Source organism: Chrysoperla carnea, assembly GCF_905475395.1.
Source record: "Chrysoperla carnea chromosome X unlocalized genomic scaffold, inChrCarn1.1 SUPER_X_unloc_25, whole genome shotgun sequence".
In the NCBI taxonomy this organism is placed as follows: Eukaryota; Metazoa; Arthropoda; class Insecta; order Neuroptera; family Chrysopidae; genus Chrysoperla; species Chrysoperla carnea.
In genome coordinates this window covers 22,981-41,267 of record NW_025408151.1, presented here as the reverse complement: position 1 = coordinate 41,267, position 18,287 = coordinate 22,981, and the positions used below count along the sequence as shown (strand labels likewise).

Here is an 18,287-nt window from a genome sequence, read left to right as displayed (position 1 = left end):
CGCATAAATTGGTATCTTCAAATAAACCTACTAAATAGGCTTCACTAGCTTCTTGTAATGCCATAACAGCTGAACTTTGAAAACGTAAATCGGTTTTAAAATCTTGTGCAATTTCACGTACTAAACGTTGGAATGGTAATTTACGAATTAACAATTCAGTACTTTTTTGATAACGACGAATTTCTCGTAAAGCTACTGTACCAGGACGATATCTGTGTGGTTTTTTACTCCACCAGTTGCTGGTGCACTTTTACGTGCAGCTTTCGTTGCTAATTGTTTTCTTGGTGCTTTACCACCAGTTGATTTACGTGCAGTTTGCTTGGTTCTAGCCATTTTCAAATAATAATGTTTTTACAAAAAAACACACAATTTTAAAAATTATATTCGACAATTTGATACTACAAAGTCAAATGTTTAAATGCGAAATAAATGTGTTGTATTTATATTTATATGAAATTTCAAAATTTTTGTTGTCATATCCTATTGGATAGCTATCAGAGTATGGACTAATCAAATTGTATAGGCGTGGCTTAAAAAATCTTTAATGCTTTATATAAAAAGGCACAATTGTACCGGCGCTCACATACATTACAATACTTGTGAGGTTAACACACGTGTTATCCGTTCGTTAAAATATTGTAAATAATTTTTTATTAAAATGACTGGCAGAGGAAAAGGTGGAAAGGGTCTTGGAAAAGGGGGTGCAAAACGTCATAGAAAAGTTTTGCGTGATAATATCCAAGGTATTACAAAACCTGCAATTCGTCGTTTAGCACGACGAGGTGGAGTAAAACGTATCTCTGGTTTAATTTATGAAGAAACACGTGGTGTACTTAAAGTATTCCTTGAAAATGTTATTCGGGATGCTGTTACATATACTGAACACGCAAAACGTAAAACAGTTACAGCTATGGATGTTGTATATGCATTAAAACGACAAGGTCGTACTTTGTATGGTTTTGGAGGTTAAGAAAATATAATAATTTACTTAAAATATTTAGTAAATTTATTAAAGAATATTTAATACATCCGATAAATTTAAACAGGCTTTCCTTTTTGGGAAGCCACTAATTTTATTTATATAAGAGTAAATAAATTTGTTAATAAATATAACATATTATATAATTTGTTTACAACAAATTATTTTGTTTATAACATACATTACCAAATATTTTTATTTTTTTTTTTTATTGTAATATATCTGCAATAATAAATTATAATTTGTATATTATCTATTTTATTTTACAATAACTTATTGAATTTTTGAAAAAATTTTATTATAAATTAATATACTATTATATTTTTTATATATACAAGTTAAGAGTAACAAGTATCGATAGGAGATTATCGAATTTATAACTAATAAAACATTTCGCCTTAATCAAAGAAAATAAAGATTTTGCTATACCATTTTTTATACTTTCAATAAATAATTTATTATTAAATTTTTATTATTTCATTTATTTTTTAAAATTATTAAAAATATTTTTCTAATAATTATAAGCGTACATAAACAAGTAGTAAATGTAAAATGAAAATAATAAAGGTAATGTAATGCATTTGCATTACACTGATTTACGATATATATTCCGCGATATCCTTTATTATATTTAAAATTAATAATATTGATATACTAATAATAGATATATTCAAGCTATTAATATATAAAATTTTATATTAAATATGATATTAATAATTGTTTATTTAATTTTTTTGTATATATAAAAATAATTTACTCTTATTTAAAAAATTTGATGGCTCTCTTAAAAAGAGAGCCGTTTTTATATGTTGATGTATTTTTATGTTATCAATTAAATAATATTTTCGATTTATTTATTTTGAACTTGTATATTTTGTAACAGCTTTAGTACCTTCACTAACAGCGTGCTTTGCCAATTCACCAGGTAATAATAATCGAACTGCGGTTTGAATTTCCCGACTTGTGATTGTTGAACGTTTATTATAATGTGCTAAACGTGATGCTTCAGCAGCAATACGTTCAAAAATATCATTAACAAAACTGTTCATGATACTCATAGCTTTACTAGAGATACCAGTATCAGGATGCACTTGTTTTAATACTTTGTAAATGTAAATTGCATATGATTCCTTGCGCTTCCTCTTCTTTTTCTTATCACTCTTTGATATATTTTTTTGAGCTTTGCCAGCTTTTTTTGCTGCTTTTCCACTTGTTTTTGGTGGCATTGTTACAAACAATTAATATACACAGATAGTTACAGAACACCAGTCAGTATATGTATGAGCGTGTCGTGTATACAACTAGCGTATTATATACGCGAAGATGGATATAACAATAAAAATGAATACTACTCTCTGATTGGCTGAAAATAATACTATAAGGTGATTGGTTTATTTTTAAAGTTTTATATTTTATAAATATTATAAATTAAAATACCCAAATAACATTTTAAACATTTATGTTACAATCCCCGTAACGTACACATCTGTGTGATTATATTTACAAAAAAAAATATTAATTAAATAAATTTATTCGCTATGTCTGGACGAGGTAAAGGTGGTAAAGTAAAGGGAAAGGCAAAGTCAAGATCAAGCCGAGCAGGATTACAATTTCCTGTTGGAAGAATTCACAGATTATTACGAAAAGGAAATTATGCTGAACGAGTAGGTGCTGGTGCCCCAGTATATTTGGCTGCTGTTATGGAATATTTGGCTGCAGAAGTTCTCGAGTTAGCTGGTAATGCTGCCCGTGATAACAAAAAAACACGTATCATTCCACGTCATTTACAATTGGCAATTCGTAATGATGAAGAATTAAATAAATTATTATCTGGTGTAACAATTGCTCAAGGTGGTGTATTACCAAACATTCAAGCAGTGTTATTACCAAAGAAAACTGAAAAGAAAGCATAAATTAAAAACATTGCATTAATTTTTATAATAATAATACATCGATCATAGGCCTTTTAATAAAAGGCCACAAATTTATTTAAAATAAGAGTAAAAATTATTTTTATAAATAATATATTATAATATTTTTTTAAAGAATCAATTTAAATAATTATAAATTAATGATTCTTTTTTTTTTTTTTCTTTTTTATATGTTATTATGGAAATAATTCATCATATTATGATGACATTTAGGTAACATATTATAAGAATATTCATAAAATATTATCAAAATAATATTGTATTATGATGATATTTAGACAAAATATTATAAGAATATACACAAAATATTATCAAAATAATATCATTAGATAACAAAACTGTTCATGATACTCATACCTTTACTAGAGATAAAAGTATCAGGATGCACTTGTATTAATACATATTATCACAACATCACAAAATATTTTTTAAAAGGAAAAATTTTTTAAAAATTATTATAAAATTTGATTGAATTAAATTTCAATTTATTTTTTTAATAATTAAAGAAAAAAAAAAGCATATAAACTTTCTATTGAAAATGTTATTTTCAACTAGATGGCCAAGTGAACTTTGTTACACAAACAATATATGACGTATTCGTTATTTAAATAATCAGTATCCTTTGATATTATATCAATACGTTACTCTCTTCTTTTGATACATATTAATAAAATTTCAATTTATAAGATTTTATGTCAATTATATAAATAATATTATAAATTTTCTAAATACATAAGTTAAGTAACAAAAAATTTGAATAACAAGATAAATTTATATATTATGTTTTAATACTCGATACTATAATATATCGCATCCGTTACCAATTATTCGGTATCCTTTGATTTATACACAGAATGAACCAAAAATATGTATCAAATTTATTTTATTTATTTATATATTTAATATTATTATTATTATTTTATATTACAAAGTTTCTTAACGAAGCTTACAATGATTTCTCATATCGTACTTAACAAAATTATTTAGATCATATAAAATTTAAATTGTTAAAAAATTTTTATATTTATTATTATTATTTATTTTTATTAAAATTACATAACATAAAATTAATAATATTTTAATAATTATATAAATTAATTCTTATTTAAAATAATCTTATATTAATCTCAACAAATACTCTAATAATATATTTTGTCATAAATTTTTTTATATTTAAAATAAATATTATAATATATAAATACTTATATCAGTATAAAATTTCTTTATATAATTATGAAAAAATTAATTTAATAGTTAATTATTGATATTAATGCATAAATAAAAGTATTTTCTAATGAAATATATTTTGTCAATGTTCGATTAACACATTTCATAATAATACGTTTTCATTATTGACAAAAAAAGTTTTTCTAAAAATGAAATCTTATACTATAATATATATATTTATATATTAAATTTTTTAATTATTTATATACTAATAATTTATAATAAATCGATATTAAATAAAAAATAAAAATATATACTTTTTAAGTTTACCTTAAAAATATTATTGTTTTGTATGATTGAAATAATTAATATTAAACTATGTTTATTAATAATTGTTAATAAAAAAATTAAATATATTTTAATTTATAAAATAAATATTATTATTAAATTTATAATTTATTATTTTATATATTATAGAAATTGAAAAAATAAATCATGTTTACTACGACAGTAAATTAGAAATACTATTTAATTTTTATGTGTTTTCTACATGGTACTTTGACTTACATAGGGACTTATATTATTGTGAATAATGATATAATTGAAAACCTTTATTTTTTATTTGATAGAATTATTATATTTTATCATTTAAATATTTATAATAAATACATTATTTTTATAAAGTAAAAAATATGGCCGAAGAAAATTCTACAGCTGTTGCAGCAACTGCGGTTACTGCTGCTTCTACAACACCAACAAAAAAAGCAACAGCTTCTGGTGCTAAACGTACAAAACAACATTCAAAACCAACACATCCACGTACATCAGAAATGGTTGTTAACGCAATTAAAAATTTAAAAGAACGTGGTGGTTCATCATTACAAGCAATTAAAAAATATTTAGCTGCAAATTATAAAGTGGATTCTGATAAAATTTCACCATTTATTAAAAAATATTTAAAAGCTGCTGTAACTGAGGGAGCCTTGGTACAAACTAAAGGTAAAGGTGCATCTGGTTCATTCAAATTGGCTGCTTCCGCTTCATCTAATTCTTCAGCTAAATCAAAAGTATCCAAAAAAGAAAGTGGAGCAAAAGGTTCAGCAAAGAGTGCTAAAAGTAAACGGGCACCAAAAGAAAAGAAAGCCACAACTACATCATTGGCAGCCAAAAAGCCTAAAGCAAAAAAAGCGACTCCATCATCATCAACTGCTGCTAAAAAAGTTACTGCAAAATCATCAGCGGCATCAAAAAAAGCACCAGTTAAAGCAAAACCAGCAAAAAGTACAAAATCCGCTGCCAAAAGTAGCCCTGCTCGTAAACCGAAAGCACCAAAAGCTAAGAAAGCTTCTGTTGCCAAATCATCTCCTACAAAAATTAAAAAAGCAGCACCAAAAAAGAAATGATCTGTTACTTTAATAATATATTGAAATATTTCATTATTTTTGCTAAAAAATGAAAATAACATAGGCCTTAATACAGGCCACAAATTAATATTTGATAAGAGTAAATTATTTTTTGTATAAATATTTTATAAAATAATAGTTTAGAAACATTTGCCACAGTCAGTACCACGGATGGGTGGCCACTTGAGAATACTGTGTGCGGTTGCATTTTTATTTAAAATATATGGTATAATAAATAAGTATATATTTAAATTGATTACTTCATTGAAAATTTTAATAATATACTTTAATATTAATGATATTTATGAAAAATATATATTTGTAAAAATTTTCATTTATTACTGGCAACAGCCATACCACGTTGAAAACACCGGTTCTCGTCCGATCACCGAAGTTAAGCAACATTGGGCACAGTCAGTACTTGGATGGGTGACCGCTTGGGAACACTGTGTGCGGTTGCCTTTTTATATTAAAAATATAAATTATTTTTCTTCTTTTCTTTTTTTTTACACACCATATATAAATATATGTTATTTAGAAATGTAAACCTTTTATATTATTCATCAACAAATAAATATTATTTTTTGTATAAAATTTTATTGCATTTATAACTCATATCATGGTTACTTTAAAGCGAGAAGTTTTTTTAATATTTCAAATGAATATAAAATAATATAAATTTTATGAAATTTATTTATTTTTAGAAATAGCAATCGCTTATAATTATAACAAAATTTTAATAATGTTTAATTTTATTTCAATAATTTATATATATATATATATATATATATATATATATATATATATATATATATATATATATATATATATATTTTTTAATAAAAATAATATACTCTTATTTAATAATATATGTTGGTCCTATATATAGGACCGAAAATATTTCTTATTTGTTTTTTTTTTTTTAAATTGTCATTTAAAACGCTTATGCACGTTCTCCACGAATACGTCTTGCCAATTGTATATCCTTAGGCATAATTGTAACACGCTTTGCATGAATTGCGCATAAATTGGTATCTTCAAATAAACCTACTAAATAGGCTTCACTAGCTTCTTGTAATGCCATAACAGCTGAACTTTGAAAACGTAAATCGGTTTTAAAATCTTGTGCAATTTCACGTACTAAACGTTGGAATGGTAATTTACGAATTAACAATTCAGTACTTTTTTGATAACGACGAATTTCTCGTAAAGCTACTGTACCAGGACGATATCTGTGTGGTTTTTTTACTCCACCAGTTGCTGGTGCACTTTTACGTGCAGCTTTCGTTGCTAATTGTTTTCTTGGTGCTTTACCACCAGTTGATTTACGTGCAGTTTGCTTGGTTCTAGCCATTTTCAAATAATAATGTTTTTACAAAAAAACACACAATTTTAAAAATTATATTCGACAATTTGATACTACAAAGTCAAATGTTTAAATGCGAAATAAATGTGTTGTATTTATATTTATATGAAATTTCAAAATTTTTGTTGTCATATCCTATTGGATAGCTATCAGAGTATGGACTAATCAAATTGTATAGGCGTGGCTTAAAAAATCTTTAATGCTTTATATAAAAAGGCACAATTGTACCGGCGCTCACATACATTACAATACTTGTGAGGTTAACACACGTGTTATCCGTTCGTTAAAATATTGTAAATAATTTTTTATTAAAATGACTGGCAGAGGAAAAGGTGGAAAGGGTCTTGGAAAAGGGGGTGCAAAACGTCATAGAAAAGTTTTGCGTGATAATATCCAAGGTATTACAAAACCTGCAATTCGTCGTTTAGCACGACGAGGTGGAGTAAAACGTATCTCTGGTTTAATTTATGAAGAAACACGTGGTGTACTTAAAGTATTCCTTGAAAATGTTATTCGGGATGCTGTTACATATACTGAACACGCAAAACGTAAAACAGTTACAGCTATGGATGTTGTATATGCATTAAAACGACAAGGTCGTACTTTGTATGGTTTTGGAGGTTAAGAAAATATAATAATTTACTTAAAATATTTAGTAAATTTATTAAAGAATATTTAATACATCCGATAAATTTAAACAGGCTTTCCTTTTTGGGAAGCCACTAATTTTATTTATATAAGAGTAAATAAATTTGTTAATAAATATAACATATTATATAATTTGTTTACAACAAATTATTTTGTTTATAACATACATTACCAAATATTTTTATTTTTTTTTTTTATTGTAATATATCTGCAATAATAAATTATAATTTGTATATTATCTATTTTATTTTACAATAACTTATTGAATTTTTGAAAAAATTTTATTATAAATTAATATACTATTATATTTTTTATATATACAAGTTAAGAGTAACAAGTATCGATAGGAGATTATCGAATTTATAACTAATAAAACATTTCGCCTTAATCAAAGAAAATAAAGATTTTGCTATACCATTTTTTATACTTTCAATAAATAATTTATTATTAAATTTTTATTATTTCATTTATTTTTTAAAATTATTAAAAATATTTTTCTAATAATTATAAGCGTACATAAACAAGTAGTAAATGTAAAATGAAAATAATAAAGGTAATGTAATGCATTTGCATTACATTGATTTACGATATATATTCCGCGATATCCTTTATTATATTTAAAATTAATAATATTGATATACTAATAATAGATATATTCAAGCTATTAATATATAAAATTTTATATTAAATATGATATTAATAATTGTTTATTTAATTTTTTTGTATATATAAAAATAATTTACTCTTATTTAAAAAATTTGATGGCTCTCTTAAAAAGAGAGCCGTTTTTATATGTTGATGTATTTTTATGTTATCAATTAAATAATATTTTCGATTTATTTATTTTGAACTTGTATATTTTGTAACAGCTTTAGTACCTTCACTAACAGCGTGCTTTGCCAATTCACCAGGTAATAATAATCGAACTGCGGTTTGAATTTCCCGACTTGTGATTGTTGAACGTTTATTATAATGTGCTAAACGTGATGCTTCAGCAGCAATACGTTCAAAAATATCATTAACAAAACTGTTCATGATACTCATAGCTTTACTAGAGATACCAGTATCAGGATGCACTTGTTTTAATACTTTGTAAATGTAAATTGCATATGATTCCTTGCGCTTCCTCTTCTTTTTCTTATCACTCTTTGATATATTTTTTTGAGCTTTGCCAGCTTTTTTTGCTGCTTTTCCACTTGTTTTTGGTGGCATTGTTACAAACAATTAATATACACAGATAGTTACAGAACACCAGTCAGTATATGTATGAGCGTGTCGTGTATACAACTAGCGTATTATATACGCGAAGATGGATATAACAATAAAAATGAATACTACTCTCTGATTGGCTGAAAATAATACTATAAGGTGATTGGTTTATTTTTAAAGTTTTATATTTTATAAATATTATAAATTAAAATACCCAAATAACATTTTAAACATTTATGTTACAATCCCCGTAACGTACACATCTGTGTGATTATATTTACAAAAAAAAATATTAATTAAATAAATTTATTCGCTATGTCTGGACGAGGTAAAGGTGGTAAAGTAAAGGGAAAGGCAAAGTCAAGATCAAGCCGAGCAGGATTACAATTTCCTGTTGGAAGAATTCACAGATTATTACGAAAAGGAAATTATGCTGAACGAGTAGGTGCTGGTGCCCCAGTATATTTGGCTGCTGTTATGGAATATTTGGCTGCAGAAGTTCTCGAGTTAGCTGGTAATGCTGCCCGTGATAACAAAAAAACACGTATCATTCCACGTCATTTACAATTGGCAATTCGTAATGATGAAGAATTAAATAAATTATTATCTGGTGTAACAATTGCTCAAGGTGGTGTATTACCAAACATTCAAGCAGTGTTATTACCAAAGAAAACTGAAAAGAAAGCATAAATTAAAAACATTGCATTAATTTTTATAATAATAATACATCGATCATAGGCCTTTTAATAAAAGGCCACAAATTTATTTAAAATAAGAGTAAAAATTATTTTTATAAATAATATATTATAATATTTTTTTAAAGAATCAATTTAAATAATTATAAATTAATGATTCTTTTTTTTTTTTTTTTTTTTTATATGTTATTATGGAAATAATTCATCATATTATGATGACATTTAGGTAACATATTATAAGAATATTCATAAAATATTATCAAAATAATATTGTATTATGATGATATTTAGACAAAATATTATAAGAATATACACAAAATATTATCAAAATAATATCATTAGATAACAAAACTGTTCATGATACTCATACCTTTACTAGAGATAAAAGTATCAGGATGCACTTGTATTAATACATATTATCACAACATCACAAAATATTTTTTAAAAGGAAAAATTTTTTAAAAATTATTATAAAATTTGATTGAATTAAATTTCAATTTATTTTTTTAATAATTAAAGAAAAAAAAAAGCATATAAACTTTCTATTGAAAATGTTATTTTCAACTAGATGGCCAAGTGAACTTTGTTACACAAACAATATATGACGTATTCGTTATTTAAATAATCAGTATCCTTTGATATTATATCAATACGTTACTCTCTTCTTTTGATACATATTAATAAAATTTCAATTTATAAGATTTTATGTCAATTATATAAATAATATTATAAATTTTCTAAATACATAAGTTAAGTAACAAAAAATTTGAATAACAAGATAAATTTATATATTATGTTTTAATACTCGATACTATAATATATCGCATCCGTTACCAATTATTCGGTATCCTTTGATTTATACACAGAATGAACCAAAAATATGTATCAAATTTATTTTATTTATTTATATATTTAATATTATTATTATTATTTTATATTACAAAGTTTCTTAACGAAGCTTACAATGATTTCTCATATCGTACTTAACAAAATTATTTAGATCATATAAAATTTAAATTGTTAAAAAATTTTTATATTTATTATTATTATTTATTTTTATTAAAATTACATAACATAAAATTAATAATATTTTAATAATTATATAAATTAATTCTTATTTAAAATAATCTTATATTAATCTCAACAAATACTCTAATAATATATTTTGTCATAAATTTTTTTATATTTAAAATAAATATTATAATATATAAATACTTATATCAGTATAAAATTTCTTTATATAATTATGAAAAAATTAATTTAATAGTTAATTATTGATATTAATGCATAAATAAAAGTATTTTCTAATGAAATATATTTTGTCAATGTTCGATTAACACATTTCATAATAATACGTTTTCATTATTGACAAAAAAAGTTTTTCTAAAAATGAAATCTTATACTATAATATATATATTTATATATTAAATTTTTTAATTATTTATATACTAATAATTTATAATAAATCGATATTAAATAAAAAATAAAAATATATACTTTTTAAGTTTACCTTAAAAATATTATTGTTTTGTATGATTGAAATAATTAATATTAAACTATGTTTATTAATAATTGTTAATAAAAAAATTAAATATATTTTAATTTATAAAATAAATATTATTATTAAATTTATAATTTATTATTTTATATATTATAGAAATTGAAAAAATAAATCATGTTTACTACGACAGTAAATTAGAAATACTATTTAATTTTTATGTGTTTTCTACAAGGTACTTTGACTTACATAGGGACTTATATTATTGTGAATAATGATATAATTGAAAACCTTTATTTTTTATTTGATAGAATTATTATATTTTATCATTTAAATATTTATAATAAATACATTATTTTTATAAAGTAAAAAATATGGCCGAAGAAAATTCTACAGCTGTTGCAGCAACTGCGGTTACTGCTGCTTCTACAACACCAACAAAAAAAGCAACAGCTTCTGGTGCTAAACGTACAAAACAACATTCAAAACCAACACATCCACGTACATCAGAAATGGTTGTTAACGCAATTAAAAATTTAAAAGAACGTGGTGGTTCATCATTACAAGCAATTAAAAAATATTTAGCTGCAAATTATAAAGTGGATTCTGATAAAATTTCACCATTTATTAAAAAATATTTAAAAGCTGCTGTAACTGAGGGAGCCTTGGTACAAACTAAAGGTAAAGGTGCATCTGGTTCATTCAAATTGGCTGCTTCCGCTTCATCTAATTCTTCAGCTAAATCAAAAGTATCCAAAAAAGAAAGTGGAGCAAAAGGTTCAGCAAAGAGTGCTAAAAGTAAACGGGCACCAAAAGAAAAGAAAGCCACAACTACATCATTGGCAGCCAAAAAGCCTAAAGCAAAAAAAGCGACTCCATCATCATCAACTGCTGCTAAAAAAGTTACTGCAAAATCATCAGCGGCATCAAAAAAAGCACCAGTTAAAGCAAAACCAGCAAAAAGTACAAAATCCGCTGCCAAAAGTAGCCCTGCTCGTAAACCGAAAGCACCAAAAGCTAAGAAAGCTTCTGTTGCCAAATCATCTCCTACAAAAATTAAAAAAGCAGCACCAAAAAAGAAATGATCTGTTACTTTAATAATATATTGAAATATTTCATTATTTTTGCTAAAAAATGAAAATAACATAGGCCTTAATACAGGCCACAAATTAATATTTGATAAGAGTAAATTATTTTTTGTATAAATATTTTATAAAATAATAGTTTAGAAACATTTGCCACAGTCAGTACCACGGATGGGTGGCCACTTGAGAATACTGTGTGCGGTTGCATTTTTATTTAAAATATATGGTATAATAAATAAGTATATATTTAAATTGATTACTTCATTGAAAATTTTAATAATATACTTTAATATTAATGATATTTATGAAAAATATATATTTGTAAAAATTTTCATTTATTACTGGCAACAGCCATACCACGTTGAAAACACCGGTTCTCGTCCGATCACCGAAGTTAAGCAACATTGGGCACAGTCAGTACTTGGATGGGTGACCGCTTGGGAACACTGTGTGCGGTTGCCTTTTTATATTAAAAATATAAATTATTTTTCTTCTTTTCTTTTTTTTTACACACCATATATAAATATATGTTATTTAGAAATGTAAACCTTTTATATTATTCATCAACAAATAAATATTATTTTTTGTATAAAATTTTATTGCATTTATAACTCATATCATGGTTACTTTAAAGCGAGAAGTTTTTTTAATATTTCAAATGAATATAAAATAATATAAATTTTATGAAATTTATTTATTTTTAGAAATAGCAATCGCTTATAATTATAACAAAATTTTAATAATGTTTAATTTTATTTCAATAATTTATATTTATATATATATATATATATATATATATATATATATATATTTTTTAATAAAAATAATATACTCTTATTTAATAATATATGTTGGTCCTATATATAGGACCGAAAATATTTCTTATTTGTTTTTTTTTTTTTAAATTGTCATTTAAAACGCTTATGCACGTTCTCCACGAATACGTCTTGCCAATTGTATATCCTTAGGCATAATTGTAACACGCTTTGCATGAATTGCGCATAAATTGGTATCTTCAAATAAACCTACTAAATAGGCTTCACTAGCTTCTTGTAATGCCATAACAGCTGAACTTTGAAAACGTAAATCGGTTTTAAAATCTTGTGCAATTTCACGTACTAAACGTTGGAATGGTAATTTACGAATTAACAATTCAGTACTTTTTTGATAACGACGAATTTCTCGTAAAGCTACTGTACCAGGACGATATCTGTGTGGTTTTTTTACTCCACCAGTTGCTGGTGCACTTTTACGTGCAGCTTTCGTTGCTAATTGTTTTCTTGGTGCTTTACCACCAGTTGATTTACGTGCAGTTTGCTTGGTTCTAGCCATTTTCAAATAATAATGTTTTTACAAAAAAACACACAATTTTAAAAATTATATTCGACAATTTGATACTACAAAGTCAAATGTTTAAATGCGAAATAAATGTGTTGTATTTATATTTATATGAAATTTCAAAATTTTTGTTGTCATATCCTATTGGATAGCTATCAGAGTATGGACTAATCAAATTGTATAGGCGTGGCTTAAAAAATCTTTAATGCTTTATATAAAAAGGCACAATTGTACCGGCGCTCACATACATTACAATACTTGTGAGGTTAACACACGTGTTATCCGTTCGTTAAAATATTGTAAATAATTTTTTATTAAAATGACTGGCAGAGGAAAAGGTGGAAAGGGTCTTGGAAAAGGGGGTGCAAAACGTCATAGAAAAGTTTTGCGTGATAATATCCAAGGTATTACAAAACCTGCAATTCGTCGTTTAGCACGACGAGGTGGAGTAAAACGTATCTCTGGTTTAATTTATGAAGAAACACGTGGTGTACTTAAAGTATTCCTTGAAAATGTTATTCGGGATGCTGTTACATATACTGAACACGCAAAACGTAAAACAGTTACAGCTATGGATGTTGTATATGCATTAAAACGACAAGGTCGTACTTTGTATGGTTTTGGAGGTTAAGAAAATATAATAATTTACTTAAAATATTTAGTAAATTTATTAAAGAATATTTAATACATCCGATAAATTTAAACAGGCTTTCCTTTTTGGGAAGCCACTAATTTTATTTATATAAGAGTAAATAAATTTGTTAATAAATATAACATATTATATAATTTGTTTACAACAAATTATTTTGTTTATAACATACATTACCAAATATTTTTATTTTTTTTTTTTATTGTAATATATCTGCAATAATAAATTATAATTTGTATATTATCTATTTTATTTTACAATAACTTATTGAATTTTTGAAAAAATTTTATTATAAATTAATATACTATTATATTTTTTATATATACAAGTTAAGAGTAACAAGTATCGATAGGAGATTATCGAATTTATAACTAATAAAACATTTCGCCTTAATCAAAGAAAATAAAGATTTTGCTATACCATTTTTTATACTTTCAATAAATAATTTATTATTAAATTTTTATTATTTCATTTATTTTTTAAAATTATTAAAAATATTTTTCTAATAATTATAAGCGTACATAAACAAGTAGTAAATGTAAAATGAAAATAATAAAGGTAATGTAATGCATTTGCATTACACTGATTTACGATATATATTCCGCGATATCCTTTATTATATTTAAAATTAATAATATTGATATACTAATAATAGATATATTCAAGCTATTAATATATAAAATTTTATATTAAATATGATATTAATAATTGTTTATTTAATTTTTTTGTATATATAAAAATAATTTACTCTTATTTAAAAAATTTGATGGCTCTCTTAAAAAGAGAGCCGTTTTTATATGTTGATGTATTTTTATGTTATCAATTAAATAATATTTTCGATTTATTTATTTTGAACTTGTATATTTTGTAACAGCTTTAGTACCTTCACTAACAGCGTGCTTTGCCAATTCACCAGGTAATAATAATCGAACTGCGGTTTGAATTTCCCGACTTGTGATTGTTGAACGTTTATTATAATGTGCTAAACGTGATGCTTCAGCAGCAATACGTTCAAAAATATCATTAACAAAACTGTTCATGATACTCATAGCTTTACTAGAGATACCAGTATCAGGATGCACTTGTTTTAATACTTTGTAAATGTAAATTGCATATGATTCCTTGCGCTTCCTCTTCTTTTTCTTATCACTCTTTGATATATTTTTTTGAGCTTTGCCAGCTTTTTTTGCTGCTTTTCCACTTGTTTTTGGTGGCATTGTTACAAACAATTAATATACACAGATAGTTACAGAACACCAGTCAGTATATGTATGAGCGTGTCGTGTATACAACTAGCGTATTATATACGCGAAGATGGATATAACAATAAAAATGAATACTACTCTCTGATTGGCTGAAAATAATACTATAAGGTGATTGGTTTATTTTTAAAGTTTTATATTTTATAAATATTATAAATTAAAATACCCAAATAACATTTTAAACATTTATGTTACAATCCCCGTAACGTACACAGCTGTGTGATTATATTTACAAAAAAAAATATTAATTAAATAAATTTATTCGCTATGTCTGGACGAGGTAAAGGTGGTAAAGTAAAGGGAAAGGCAAAGTCAAGATCAAGCCGAGCAGGATTACAATTTCCTGTTGGAAGAATTCACAGATTATTACGAAAAGGAAATTATGCTGAACGAGTAGGTGCTGGTGCCCCAGTATATTTGGCTGCTGTTATGGAATATTTGGCTGCAGAAGTTCTCGAGTTAGCTGGTAATGCTGCCCGTGATAACAAAAAAACACGTATCATTCCACGTCATTTACAATTGGCAATTCGTAATGATGAAGAATTAAATAAATTATTATCTGGTGTAACAATTGCTCAAGGTGGTGTATTACCAAACATTCAAGCAGTGTTATTACCAAAGAAAACTGAAAAGAAAGCATAAATTAAAAACATTGCATTAATTTTTATAATAATAATACATCGATCATAGGCCTTTTAATAAAAGGCCACAAATTTATTTAAAATAAGAGTAAAAATTATTTTTATAAATAATATATTATAATATTTTTTTAAAGAATCAATTTAAATAATTATAAATTAATGATTCTTTTTTTTTTTTTTCTTTTTTTTATGTTATTATGGAAATAATTCATCATATTATGATGACATTTAGGTAACATATTATAAGAATATTCATAAAATATTATCAAAATAATATTGTATTATGATGATATTTAGACAAAATATTATAAGAATATACACAAAATATTATCAAAATAATATCATTAGATAACAAAACTGTTCATGATACTCATACCTTTACTAGAGATAAAAGTATCAGGATGCACTTGTATTAATACATATTATCACAACATCACAAAATATTTTTTAAAAGGAAAAATTTTTTAAAAATTATTATAAAATTTGATTGAATTAAATTTCAATTTATTTTTTTAATAATTAAAGAAAAAAAAAAGCATATAAACTTTCTATTGAAAATGTTATTTTCAACTAGATGGCCAAGTGAACTTTGTTACACAAACAATATATGACGTATTCGTTATTTAAATAATCAGTATCCTTTGATATTATATCAATACGTTACTCTCTTCTTTTGATACATATTAATAAAATTTCAATTTATAAGATTTTATGTCAATTATATAAATAATATTATAAATTTTCTAAATACATAAGTTAAGTAACAAAAAATTTGAATAACAAGATAAATTTATATATTATGTTTTAATACTCGATACTATAATATATCGCATCCGTTACCAATTATTCGGTATCCTTTGATTTATACACAGAATGAACCAAAAATATGTATCAAATTTATTTTATTTATTTATATATTTAATATTATTATTATTATTTTATATTACAAAGTTTCTTAACGAAGCTTACAATGATTTCTCATATCGTACTTAACAAAATTATTTAGATCATATAAAATTTAAATTGTTAAAAAATTTTTATATTTATTATTATTATTTATTTTTATTAAAATTACATAACATAAAATTAATAATATTTTAATAATTATATAAATTAATTCTTATTTAAAATAATCTTATATTAATCTCAACAAATACTCTAATAATATATTTTGTCATAAATTTTTTTATATTTAAAATAAATATTATAATATATAAATACTTATATCAGTATAAAATTTCTTTATATAATTATGAAAAAATTAATTTAATAGTTAATTATTGATATTAATGCATAAATAAAAGTATTTTCTAATGAAATATATTTTGTCAATGTTCGATTAACACATTTCATAATAATACGTTTTCATTATTGACAAAAAAAGTTTTTCTAAAAATGAAATCTTATACTATAATATATATATTTATATATTAAATTTTTTAATTATTTATATACTAATAATTTATAATAAATCGATATTAAATAAAAAATAAAAATATATACTTTTTAAGTTTACCTTAAAAATATTATTGTTTTGTATGATTGAAATAATTAATATTAAACTATGTTTATTAATAATTGTTAATAAAAAAATTAAATATATTTTAATTTATAAAATAAATATTATTATTAAATTTATAATTTATTATTTTATATATTATAGAAATTGAAAAAATAAATCATGTTTACTACGACAGTAAATTAGAAATACTATTTAATTTTTATGTGTTTTCTACATGGTACTTTGACTTACATAGGGACTTATATTATTGTGAATAATGATATAATTGAAAACCTTTATTTTTTATTTGATAGAATTATTATATTTTATCATTTAAATATTTATAATAAATACATTATTTTTATAAAGTAAAAAATATGGCCGAAGAAAATTCTACAGCTGTTGCAGCAACTGCGGTTACTGCTGCTTCTACAACACCAACAAAAAAAGCAACAGCTTCTGGTGCTAAACGTACAAAACAACATTCAAAACCAACACATCCACGTACATCAGAAATGGTTGTTAACGCAATTAAAAATTTAAAAGAACGTGGTGGTTCATCATTACAAGCAATTAAAAAATATTTAGCTGCAAATTATAAAGTGGATTCTGATAAAATTTCACCATTTATTAAAAAATATTTAAAAGCTGCTGTAACTGAGGGAGCCTTGGTACAAACTAAAGGTAAAGGTGCATCTGGTTCATTCAAATTGGCTGCTTCCGCTTCATCTAATTCTTCAGCTAAATCAAAAGTATCCAAAAAAGAAAGTGGAGCAAAAGGTTCAGCAAAGAGTGCTAAAAGTAACCGGGCACCAAAAGAAAAGAAAGCCACAACTACATCATTGGCAGCCAAAAAGCCTAAAGCAAAAAAAGCGACTCCATCATCATCAACTGCTGCTAAAAAAGTTACTGCAA

General features: G+C 24.0%; 2 non-coding genes across 2 annotated transcripts; both read left to right on the top strand.

The window, feature by feature from the left end:
- Positions 1-5,823: 5,823 nt before the first annotated feature.
- LOC123304148 lies at positions 5,824-5,942 on the top strand. Its single transcript, XR_006536196.1, has one exon. It is a non-coding gene; the product is annotated as a 5S ribosomal RNA (ribosomal RNA).
- Positions 5,943-12,324: 6,382 nt separating this feature from the next.
- LOC123304155 lies at positions 12,325-12,443 on the top strand. Its single transcript, XR_006536202.1, has one exon. It is a non-coding gene; the product is annotated as a 5S ribosomal RNA (ribosomal RNA).
- The last annotated feature ends 5,844 nt before the right edge of the window (positions 12,444-18,287 follow it).